Genomic DNA, 11,673 nt, shown 5'->3' with positions numbered 1-11,673 from the left:
TTAAATGCAGAACAACAGTTTTCAGCTGTGCTAACATAATTGCAAAAGGGTTTTCTAATGGTCAATTAGCCTTTTAAAATTATAAACTTGGATTAGCTAACACAACGTGCCATTGGAACACAAGAGTGATGGTTGCTGATAATGGGCCTCTGTACGCCCATGTGGATATTCCATTTTTTTTTTTTTTCTTTTTCTTTAAATCAGCCGTTTCCAGCTACCATAGTCATTTACAACATTAACAATGTCTACACTGTATTTCTGATCAATTTGATGTTACTTTAAATGGATAAAGAAAATGTGCTTTTCTTTTCAAAAACAAGGATATTTCTAAGTGACCCCAAACTTCTGAAAAGTAGTGTATACAGTTGAAGTCAGAAGTCAGAACCTTAGCCAAATTTGAATTTGAACTCAGTTTTTCAATATTCCTGACATTTGACTAGTAAAAATCCCCTGTCTTAGGTCAGTTAGGATCACCACTTTATTTTAAGAATGTGAAATGTCAGAATAATAGTAGAGAGAAAGATTTATTTCAGCTTTTATTTCTTTCATCTCACACCCAGTGGGTCAGAAGTTTACATACACCTCAATTAGTATTTGGTAGCATTGCCTTTAAATTGCTTAACTTAGGTCAAATGTTACGGGTAGCCTTCCACAAGCTTCCCACAATAAGTTGGGTGAATTTTGGCCCATTCCTCCTGACTGAGCTGTTGTAACCGAGTCAGGTTTGTAGGCCTCCTCCTTGCACACACTTTTTCAGTTTCAGCCCACAAATGTTCTATGGGATTGAGGTCAGGGCTTTTGTGATGGCCACTGACTCCAGTTTTATTGACTCCAACCTAAGTGTATGTAAACATCCGACTTCAACTGTATATATAAAATAAATAAAAATAACACACAAGGTCGCAGTTGTAAATGAGAACTTGTTCTCAACTAGCTTACCTGGTTAAATAAAAGTGAAATAAAAAAAATTAAACGCACACACACACACGCTAGTGTAACAGTATAGCTTCCGTCCCTCTCCTTGCCCCTACCTGGGCTCGAACCAGGGACCCTCTGCACACATCGACAACAGCCACCCTCGAAGCATCGTTACCCATCGCGCCACAAAAGCCGCGGCCATTGCAGAGCAAGGGGAAACTACTTCAAGGTCTCAGAGCGAGTGACGTCACCAATTGAAACGCTATTAGCTCGCACCACCGCTAACTAGTTAGCCATTTCACATCGGTTACACTAGTTCTCTCCTCTCTTTAGCCTCCCCATCAAGCGTGTCTGCTCTCTAACCCAATAATCTTAGTCCACACACACACGTGCACAGACAGACAAACAGACACACACACACCTCCTCTGAGCCCCTTGTCTACTCTTCCTCGCTCCACTACATGATATCTTAGGAACATCAAGAATGGTGAGGAGAGAATATTAAATAACACACACACACTCGCAGTGACACACACATATACTCACAGTAGGAGTGGGGCTCCTCTCACAAGCTACAGCTCTTTGTTATCCGTCAGTCAGGATCAATACGTTGAGGAAACACAACAACCATTTACAAAAACTCAAAGTGGGACACGACAGAAGCAATAAAACTGGTCTTTCTTTAGACTAGTTGAGTATCTGGAGCATCAGCATTTGTGGGTTCGATTACAGGCTCAAAATGACCAGAAACAATTAACTTTCTTCTGAAACACATCAGTCTATTCTTGTTCTGAGAAATTAAGGCTATTACATGCGAGAAATTGCCAACAAGCTGAAGAAACAGACGCCTCTCAAGTCCTCAACTGGCAGCTTCATTAAATAGTACCCTGCAAATCACCAGTCTCAAGCCATATCTCAGACTGGCCAATAAAAAGAAAAGATTAAGATGGGCAATAGACCACAGAKACTGGACAGAGGAACTCGCCTCTTCACTGTTGACGTTGAGACTGGTGTTTTGKGYGTACTATTTAATGAAGCTYCCAGTCGAGGACTTGTGAGGCGTCTGTTTCTCAAACTAGACACACTCATGTACTTYTCCTCTTGCTCAGTTGTGCACCGGGGCCTCCCACTCCTCTTTCTATTATGGTTAGGGCCAGTTTGCGCTGTTCTGTGAAGGGAGTAGWACACAGCGTTGTATGAGTTTTTTTCTTCTTTCAAGAACAAGGACAGTTCTAAGTTACTCAGCTTTTGAACGGTAGCGTGTATGTCTGTTTGCGTTTGTCAGAGGAGGCTGGTGGGAAGAGCTATAGTAGGACGGGCTCATTGTAAAGGCTGGAATGGAATTCATGGAACTGTATCAAACGCATCAAAAATATGGAAACCACATGTTTGCCTCCGGTCCATTGATTCCATTCCAGCCATTACAATGAGCCCGTCCTCTTACAGCTTCTCCCACTTGTGTATGTGTCTGTGTGTCTCCAGTGTCGCAGTGCTCCAGGAGGGCTTTGCATTTTTAATCGATGCTGACTGTAGTGATTAACACTGCTGTTCTACACACAGATACAAAACAGAGGGAGGACAAGGGAGAGAGTGAGAGGGAGTGTTTTGAGGTTATTCCTATTTACACGAATGAACATTACAAATGGACGCTCAAATCAATGAACTGCACATTAAGGCCAGCAATTAAATACGAGAGCCGGCACTGGCTGATCAATGTTTGCGAAGCACATAGCCTCTGCACGACATCATACATTTTGYAAAAAAACAGGAGATTGCCCCGTATGTTGCCCTGTATAATCACGTTGCTGCGCTGTATAAGCATAGTCACTGATACGTTTGCCACAATAAGCCATTTCAAGAGACCTATGGTTTGTCTCCTCTCTCATATCTTTCTCCGCCCACCAGTGTTGCAATTAGCATATTCATGAACCAACCAGTGCACTCTATTTCCTACTTCCTGATTCTCAGCGAGAGAAAGTGAGAGAGTTCCGATCCAGTTTTGTTTCATTATATTCCCTGTTGTTCTACACCTTTTTTTCCCTCACTCTTCTCCTTGTTTCTTTCTCTTTGCATGTGTCCAGTGTGTCCATGCGTACGGAGGGAGGACTGAAGGCAGCTGTTTCCAGCAGAGCAGAGACCTACAACATGTGAGAAGATGTCTGTTGGAGGCTGCGCTTGCCCGGGTAAGTCCACCCATCTCTATCGCTCTCTCATGTGAWCTCTAGGTGTCTTTGCTGCTGTAAAGGTTTGATGGTATCCACATATTTGTTTAGAATGTACTGTTAAAAAAGGTCCAACTGCTTTACAGTGTTTTCCTGACTCAATATTCAGGGTACTTTATACTGTATCTCAAGAAGACTGCACAACAACTTACTAGCTATTGCTAACTCACATATGTGGCTTTCCCCCATGTTGAATGAGGTAAAGATTGTAAACAGAACTTGGGAGCAATGTTTTCTTGCTGGGACAAGTTTAGGCCAGTGGAGCGCTCCTGTGCCCTCAGAACAATCATGTTCCTTATGGAGGGTGGGTGGGGGTGGGGTCGAGGAGGAGGGAGTGAGAGAGGGAGAGAAAGAAAGTGATAAAGAGGACAAGCACACAGTAACTCAGTGGTCCTGTTTGAAAGCTAGTTTGTTTACATTCCTGTATTGAGAGGGATCCTCCCCCTCAATGTGTGCGTGTGTGCGTGTGTGTGTTTGTGGCTCTGTGTAAGACTGAGTGTGGGCTGTGCTGTGGAACACTGACATGACTACGTCCTAACAGTCCGCGAGAGTCTGATCTGTAAGTACTGCAAGACAGATCTCACTGCTCTATCATGGTGGAGGTAGTCACAGCCTGGTAAAAATAGAATGCCCGTGTGCTAAATTATCCCCCCCCCCCCCACACACACACACGCATGCAAGCTGCTCTTTCCCCTCTCCTGTCTCTTCCTCTACCACTCTCCTCTCTGTACCTCTCCCACTCACTCCCTGTTGTCTCTCTCGCTTTCTCACTCTCTTTCGCCATCGGTGGGCACCAGCTCATGCAGAAAGTCACATGGTCTGCCTCCTTGATTGAAGGGAAAAGGACTTGAAGCAGAACTAAGATGGCAGGCAGGGGGAGTGAACCGATTCACTCTTTCCCTGATAGATTGGGACTGCCTCTGCTGACTGATACCACTCTCCCATTTTCACTGTCCCCTCCCGTCAGAAAGAATGCAGTAAGACGAGGGATGATGAGAGGAACGGAGGGGGGGGTGCAGAGGAGATGGGGGGGATGCAGAGGAGAGAGGGATGCAGAGGAGAGAGGGATGCAGAGGAGATGGGGGGGGATAGAGAAGAGGGGGGGATGCAGAGGAGAGAGGGATGCAGAGAGAAGAGAAAGGGATACAGACAGCTTTCGATGTGATGTCACGTGCTGCAAGGAGAGAGGAGAGCAGAGGAAAGTTGGCATGAGCCACTGACTGGAGAGAGGAGAGGAGGAATGAGAAATGGGTTTTCTACATGGTTGAAAATTTAGATTACACGTAAACAAAGTCACTCAGTTGAACACAATCCATCCAGTGTTCAGAGAAAGCTTAGTTGTGAGGAATAGGTGAGAAGAAGACCACTAAAAGATGAACAACATAAAGCTAGTATTGCATAGCTTTATATAATAATTAGCCAGTGAGGTATGTGGTTTAGCACTGAAGGAGAGGCAGCCTATGGTGAGTAATACAAGCAAAGAGACAGCAACTATTTGCTGTTCTTTTAAATTCCATCTCAGTGGATCATGTCTGTGCGAGCAGTGACGGTTACTAGGCATGCCCATAATTGTGCCCGGCCTCAACAACCCCTGCTATCCCATATAGACTCAGTAGAAGGGATAGAGTATATATATAGGCTTAATGCTTTCTCTCACTCTTTTTCGTCRCCGTTGTCTCCCTCTTTCAGCTTCTAACTACTTGCTTTGTTTGCCATTCTGTTGGCCTCCTTGTTGCTATCACAACCAGTGAGCAGCTATGACAATCCTGACGGGCTTSTGTTTTGATAACTGTTTGTATGTAACTAAGCGGTTATATAACGGTAACTTAGTCTGAGCTTAATGGCTTTTTTCATCACTACCCTTCTTCATTTTTTACTTTTTCATCATAAGTGTACAAACAAAGGGGACACACTCCAACTATGCTGTTTGTCTGAGACCTAAAACCTGTAGAGACATTTAAAAGATAGATTCACGGGCTGTGTGTGGTGTGTGTGTGATTGCTTGTGTATGAGAGAGAAGTGCGTACATATGGTCTTTCTTTGTTGAGAGAAATTGTCTGTGACTTTTTGTACAGTTCACCTCCAATATCAGTATCTTATCAGGGTCAGTTTKATTTTCAAGTACAAGTCTGAATCACTCTATTCAGAACACGCATGATGCCTCCCCGGGCGTGGGTGTCAACGTCCGTCCCTTCAGGAAGTGAATTAAAATGTCATTAATGAACTGAAAAATCATCTTTTAATTCAATGATCATTAATTGCTTAATGGAATTTGCCTTGACCCTGCTGCCTGTCAAGTCAACACAGCTATTGGAMGGGACATTTTGTCATCTTGCAGCAGGGTCATGATCAATAGTCGCCAATTGGAAGAAAGTCGACAAAACAAGGACGACCTGAAATAWCAACAAACACTAATCCCAATCACAAATGCCAATTTTCGAGTCCCATCACAAAACATTTTCCATTGTATGCCATACTAATACACATCCCCCAGATCTGTGTAGATGAAAGCCCGTTGGCCAGTGAAGCACACAGTGGCYTCCATCATCAGCTCTGCCTAACCTTTTACAGGAAACGCTGAGAGAGCAGAGTCTGAGTAGATGGAGTGATGTAAGACAAGACACATGCGTCAGGCTTCTAGGGTAAAGGTTAGACTTGTGAATGAGACTACAGTGGGCCCGCCTTTCAGCGAGGTCTGTCCGGGTTTGAAACSTGGGGCGTCTGAGCTTCACTGTGAATTTTCCATAGGGCATTCAAGGTTGTAAATTCCATCAGCATTCCAGTTGAACACAACTAAGTTATATTGAGCATTCTGATATGATCTAGATGGTTTGATGAAGCAGAGCACAGTAAGGAGATATTCAGGAAGATCACAAGAGGACGCCAAATCATCCGTTTCATGATTTCTAAAATACTCTACATTACCAAAGGTATGTGGACACCTGCTCGTCTAACATCTCATTCCAAAATCATGGGCATTAATATGGAGTTGTTCCCCCCCCCTTTGCTGCTAAAATAGCCTCCACTCTTCTGGGAAGGCTTTCCGCTAGATGATGGAACATTGCTGCGGGGACTTGCTTCCATTCATCCACAAGAGCATTAATGAGGTCAGGCACTGATGTTGGGCGATTAGGCTTGGCTCGCAGTTGGCTTTCCAATTTATCCCAATGATGTTTGATGGGATTGAGGTCAGGGCTCTGTGCAGGTCAGTCAAGTTCTTCCACACCGATCTAGACAAACCATTTCTGTATGGACCTCGCTTTGTGCACAGGGCATTGTTATGCTGAAACAGGAAAGGGCCTTCCCCAAACTGTTGCCACAAAGTTGGAAGCACAGAATCGTCTAGAATGTCATTGTATACTGTAGCGTTTAGATTTTACTTCACTGGAACTAAGGGGCCTAGCCCGACCCATGGAAAAACAGCCGCAGACCATTATTCCTCCACCAAACTTTACAGTTGGCACTATGCATTGGGGCATGTAGCGTTCCCCTGGCATCCGCCAAACCCAGATTCGGCCGTCGGACTGCCAGATGGTGAAGTGTGATTCGTCACTCCAGAGAATGCGTTTCCACTGCTCCAGAGTCCGATGGCGGCGAGCTTTACACCACACTAGCCGARGCTTGGCATTGCTCGTGGTGATCTTAGGCTTGTGTGTGGCTGCTCGCCCATGGAAATCCTTTTCATGAAGCTCTGGACGAACAGTTCTTGTGCTGACATTGCTTCCAGAGGCAGTTTTGAACCCAGTAGTAAGTGTTGCAACTAAGMACAGATGATTTTTAAGCGCTAACAGCACTTACAGTTGATCGATGCAAGTCTAGCAGGGCAGAAATGACAAACTGACTTGCTGGAAAGGTTGCATCCTATGACGGTGCCACGTTGAATGTCACTGAACTCTTCAGTAAGGCCATTCTACTGCCAATGTTTGTCAATGGAGATTGTACAGCTGGGCGCTCGATTTTGTACGCCTGTCAGCAACGGGTGTGGCTGAAATTTGAAGGCGTGTCCACATCATTTTGTGTATATATAGTGCCGCCTATAGACACTGTTTAAGCAACATAACCAACGTGTGCTTAACTATGCAGTAAAACAGACAGGGTTGGCTTAGACTTTTGACAAACTGTAGACTATATTTCTTCTCAATGTTTAATTTCAAACGTACATTTGCACAATGAGCACTTGTTGTCTTTCAAATACATGATTACAGTTTTGGTTAGCCATATTAGCATAGACATGGCATCAGTCAAAACAAAAAATGGTGTCAGTAACAAGATGGAACAAGCTGAGACGAGCCACCTACAATTCCCCACACGGCAGCGMCTTGTCATTGTTGCTAGCTATCTGATTCATAACAATGTACGCTACCTGGKCATATCTATGCACGCACATCATTTCCGTGACGTACTCCGTCAATCCGTCTATTGTACTGAACACACAATGGCACAGTGGAGGGCATAGGGATTACTGGCTTTAACAAGCTGTGCTGGCATACCAGCACGTTGTCCTGCTGTTTCTAAGAACTCGCTCACGCACGAGCGCAAGCTCGCACACACACACACTCCCACAAACATACACATGCACACTTGCATGCACGCACACGTACAACCATATTGTTTGTCTTCCTCTGTCTCTAAAATAATCCCAGCAAAGAACCACAGAAAGGCCAAGCTGTGTGTGTGTGTGTTTTGTGTCTACAGTATTCTACATTCTCAGCCTGATGTGACTTTTATTCACCAGTGATGTACAGTTCTCAGAAACTGATTTTTTTTTCACCAATCTACACACAATTCCCTAATGTTAACAAAGTGGGAAAAAAAAAATGTTTTGCTAATTTATTGAAAATAGAGCTATCCCCATTTAGTCGACTGGTCGATTGTTTTGTTGATGGGCTGTTGGTCGACCGAGATTTCTTTATTTGAGCAAAAAATATATATAATCATGGGGTGCAAGACATCTGTCTGAAAAATTACATTACCGTTCAAAACTTTTGGGTCACTTAGAAATGTCCTTGTTTTTGAAAGAAAAGCACTTTTTTTTTGTCCATTTTAAAATATCAAATTGAACTGCCTAGAAGACCTGCATCCCAGAGTCGCCTCTTCACTGTTGATGTTGAAACTGGTGTTTTGCGGGTACTATTTAATGAAGCTGCCAGTCGAGGACTTGTGAGGCGTCTGTTTCTCAAACTAGACACACAAATGTACTTGTCCTCTTGCTCAGTTGTGCACCGGGGCCTCCCACTCCTCTTTCTATTCTGGTTACAGKCAGTTTGCGCTGTTCTGTGAAGGGAGTAGTACACAGCGTTGTATGAGATTTTCAGTTTCTTGGCAATTTCTCACATGGAATAGCCTTAATTTCTCAGAACAAGAAGACTGTTGAGTTTCAGAAGAAAGTTATTTGTTTCGAGACATTTTTAGCCTGTTATCGAACCCACAAATGCTGATGCTCCAGATACTCAAGTAGTCTAAAGAAGGCCAGTTTTATTGCTTCTTTAAATCAGAACAGTTTTCAGCAGTGCTAACATAATTGAAAAAGGGTTTTCTAACAATCAATTAGCCTTTTAAAATGATGAACTTGGATTAGCTAACACAACGTGCCATTGGAACACAGGACTGATGGTTGCTGATAATGGGCCTCTGTACGCCTATGTAGATATCCATAAAGAATCAGCCATTTCCAGCTACAATAGTCATTTACAACACTGTATTTGTGATCAATTTGATGTTATTTTAATGGACAAAAAAAATTGCTTTTCTTTCAAAATCAAGGACATTTCTAAGTGACCCCAAACTTTGGAACGGTAGTGTATATTTATAATAATAATATTAACCCTCCTTTTTCTTGATCTCGTTGTTGTTATTATTTTTTAAATTATTATTATGATCATCATTATAATAATAAGTAATGTCATTATCATTGGTAGGCTTAGTATTGCAGCTTCATATAACCACCATRGAACTGTAGGCCTAAGAGCGCATCCTGTTTAGTCTTAGTACCGTAACTTACTTAGGCCTGTATTTCAATACTTTTATATAGGCTACTGTATCAATTAATTTGTTAATGTCATCACACAGCATGAGTAATTCATGACTTGAATAGCAATTAAGCATTTTAGTTAAAAAAAAAAATGTAATAACAAAGCGACCCTTGAATAATTAGCCTAAACAATAAATAAACCGTTCCATGTCGGCAATTGCATGCGACTGTTTTTAGTCTTTTCTGTTTATTTGTGACGTCCTCGTCATCTGTTTTTCTGCCGCATGTTTTAAGGTGTTCTGAGTGTGTTATAACCAATTTATTAATGTGAATATGATATGCTATTGGGCATGCGAKGCATACARGTGTCACGTTAAAAGAGCAAGGGTTGAGGGAATAGGGAATGTTTTTCATAAACATATTAGGGATTTTGATAACAGAACRTTTCAGTCAGAAATGGCTGTAATMATGTWGCACCTTCAGCAACATGGACAGCGCGAAAAACACTGTTGKTGTTCTGAGAGAGAGAGAACGGGTGCTCAGTAAGTCTGAACCTGGCCCCGGCACAAGCAAATCAATTGCGTCCCTCTAGTCATGTGCGTCTTCATTTTTTCATCAAACAGTGCGCTTAACGCATCAGACAAGCTCAGTGCATATAGTTGATTTGATTAAAACACATAGAATGTGTCTATGTGGAAAAATAAGTTTTAAAAATTTCGACCAAACGTTTGGTCGATAGAACAGATGACTCTCGGTCGACCAAGATTTTTTTGTTGTCGGGGACAGCCCTAATTGAAAATGAAATACAGAAATATAATTTACATAAGTATTCACACACATGAGTCAATACATGTTACAATCACCTTTGGCAATGACTACAGCAGTGAGTCTTTAGGGGTAAGCCTCTAAGAGCTTTGCACACCTGGATTGTACAATATTTGCATTATTATTAGTTGGCTGTTGATCATTGCTAGACAGACATTTTAAGTCAAAACAGTAAGTAGGCCATTCAGGACAATTCAATACATTATTGGTAAACAACTCCAGTGTATATTTGGCCAAGCGTTTTAGGTTATTGTTCTGCTAAAAGGTGAATTTGTCTCCCAGTGTCTGTTGGAAAGCAGACTGAACAACGTTTTCCTTTAGGATTTTGCCAATGCTTAGTTAGCTCTATTCCATTTATTTGTATCCTAAAAGAAATCCATTGCCAATGACAAGCATACCCATAAAATGATGCAGCCCCCACCATGCTTGAAAATATGAAGAGTGGTACTCTTGTATTCAGGACATAAAGTACATTTCTTTGCCACATTTTTTGCAGTTTTACTTTAGTGCCTTATTGCAAACAGGATGCATGTTTTGGAATATTTTTATTCTGTACAGGCTTTCTTCCTTTTTCACTCTGTAGGTACTCCACAATAATAACCTAAATTATAATGTCATTAATCCATCCTCAGCTTTCTCCTATCACAGCCATTAAAGTCTAATTGTTTTAAAGTCACCATMAGCCTCATGGTGAAATCCCTGAGCAGTTTCCTTCCTCTCTGGCAACTGAGTTAGGAAGGACGCCTGTTTCTTTGTAGTGACTAGGTGTAWAGAATATCCCTTTAAGCATGGTGAAGTTATATCACATTTTAGGAAAGACCCAGATGCAGACAGTGTTMAAGTAACAAAAGTGTATTACTAGAACATGGGGSAGGCAAAAAGACAGGTCGCAGGCAGGCAGAGTTCAGTAATCCAGATCAGAGTCCCAAAGGTACAGAACGGCAGGCAGTCTCAGGGTCAGGGCAGGCAGAGGTCAATAATCCAGTGTGGTGGGACAAGGTACAGGATGGCAGGCAGGCTCAGGGCAGAAAGAATGGTCAAAACCGGGAAAACAAGAACTAGAAAAAGTCAGGAGCAAGGGGGAAAACACTGGTAGGCTTGGCAAACAAAACAAACAGACAAACAGAGAACACAGGTATAAATACACTGGGGATAATGGGGAAGATGGGCGACACCTGGAGGGGGGTGGAGACGAGCACAAAGACAGGTGAAACAGATCAGGGTGTGACATTCAATGTCTGCTTTTTTTTTACCCATCTACTTATAGGTTCCCTTCTTTGCGAGGCATTGGAAAACCTCCCTGGTCTTTGTGGTTGAACCTATGTTTGAAATTCACTGCTGGACTGAGGGACCTGATAGATCATTGTATGTGTGMGGTACAGAGATGAGGTAGTCCTTCATAAATCATGTTAAACATTGCACACAGAGTAAGTCTATGCAACTTATTATGTGACTTGTTAAGCAAATCTTTACTCCTGCACTTATTTAGGCTTGCCATAATAAAGGGGTTGAATACTTATTGAAGGCACTGTATCAGATCACACAGTCTATTATTGAGTTTTACAGACAAGAGAGGTGAAGCTGTTTTTCAGCTGGTCCAGTAGAGGGGGATGCTTTTTCATAAATCTCTCTCTCTACCTCTCCACCCCTACCTCCCTCTTCAGAAGGCAACAGTTTAGTGAGGCGTGACTGATCACATGCCTCATATGGAACAAACATCAGGCTGGGAATTAGGCT

At 42.6% G+C, this 11,673-nt stretch overlaps 1 pseudogene; it reads left to right on the top strand.

Moving 5' to 3' along the window:
- The window catches only part of LOC111952011 (LIM domain-binding protein 1-like), a 56,389-nt pseudogene that overhangs the window by 6,992 nt on the left and 37,724 nt on the right, over window positions 1-11,673 (top strand).

The sequence above is a fragment of the Salvelinus sp. IW2-2015 genome, linkage group LG25 (genome assembly GCF_002910315.2).
Source record: "Salvelinus sp. IW2-2015 linkage group LG25, ASM291031v2, whole genome shotgun sequence".
Taxonomy (NCBI): Eukaryota; Metazoa; Chordata; class Actinopteri; order Salmoniformes; family Salmonidae; genus Salvelinus; species Salvelinus sp. IW2-2015.
Note: the sequence above shows the minus strand (reverse complement) of the source record. Positions and strands in the feature narration are given on the sequence as shown.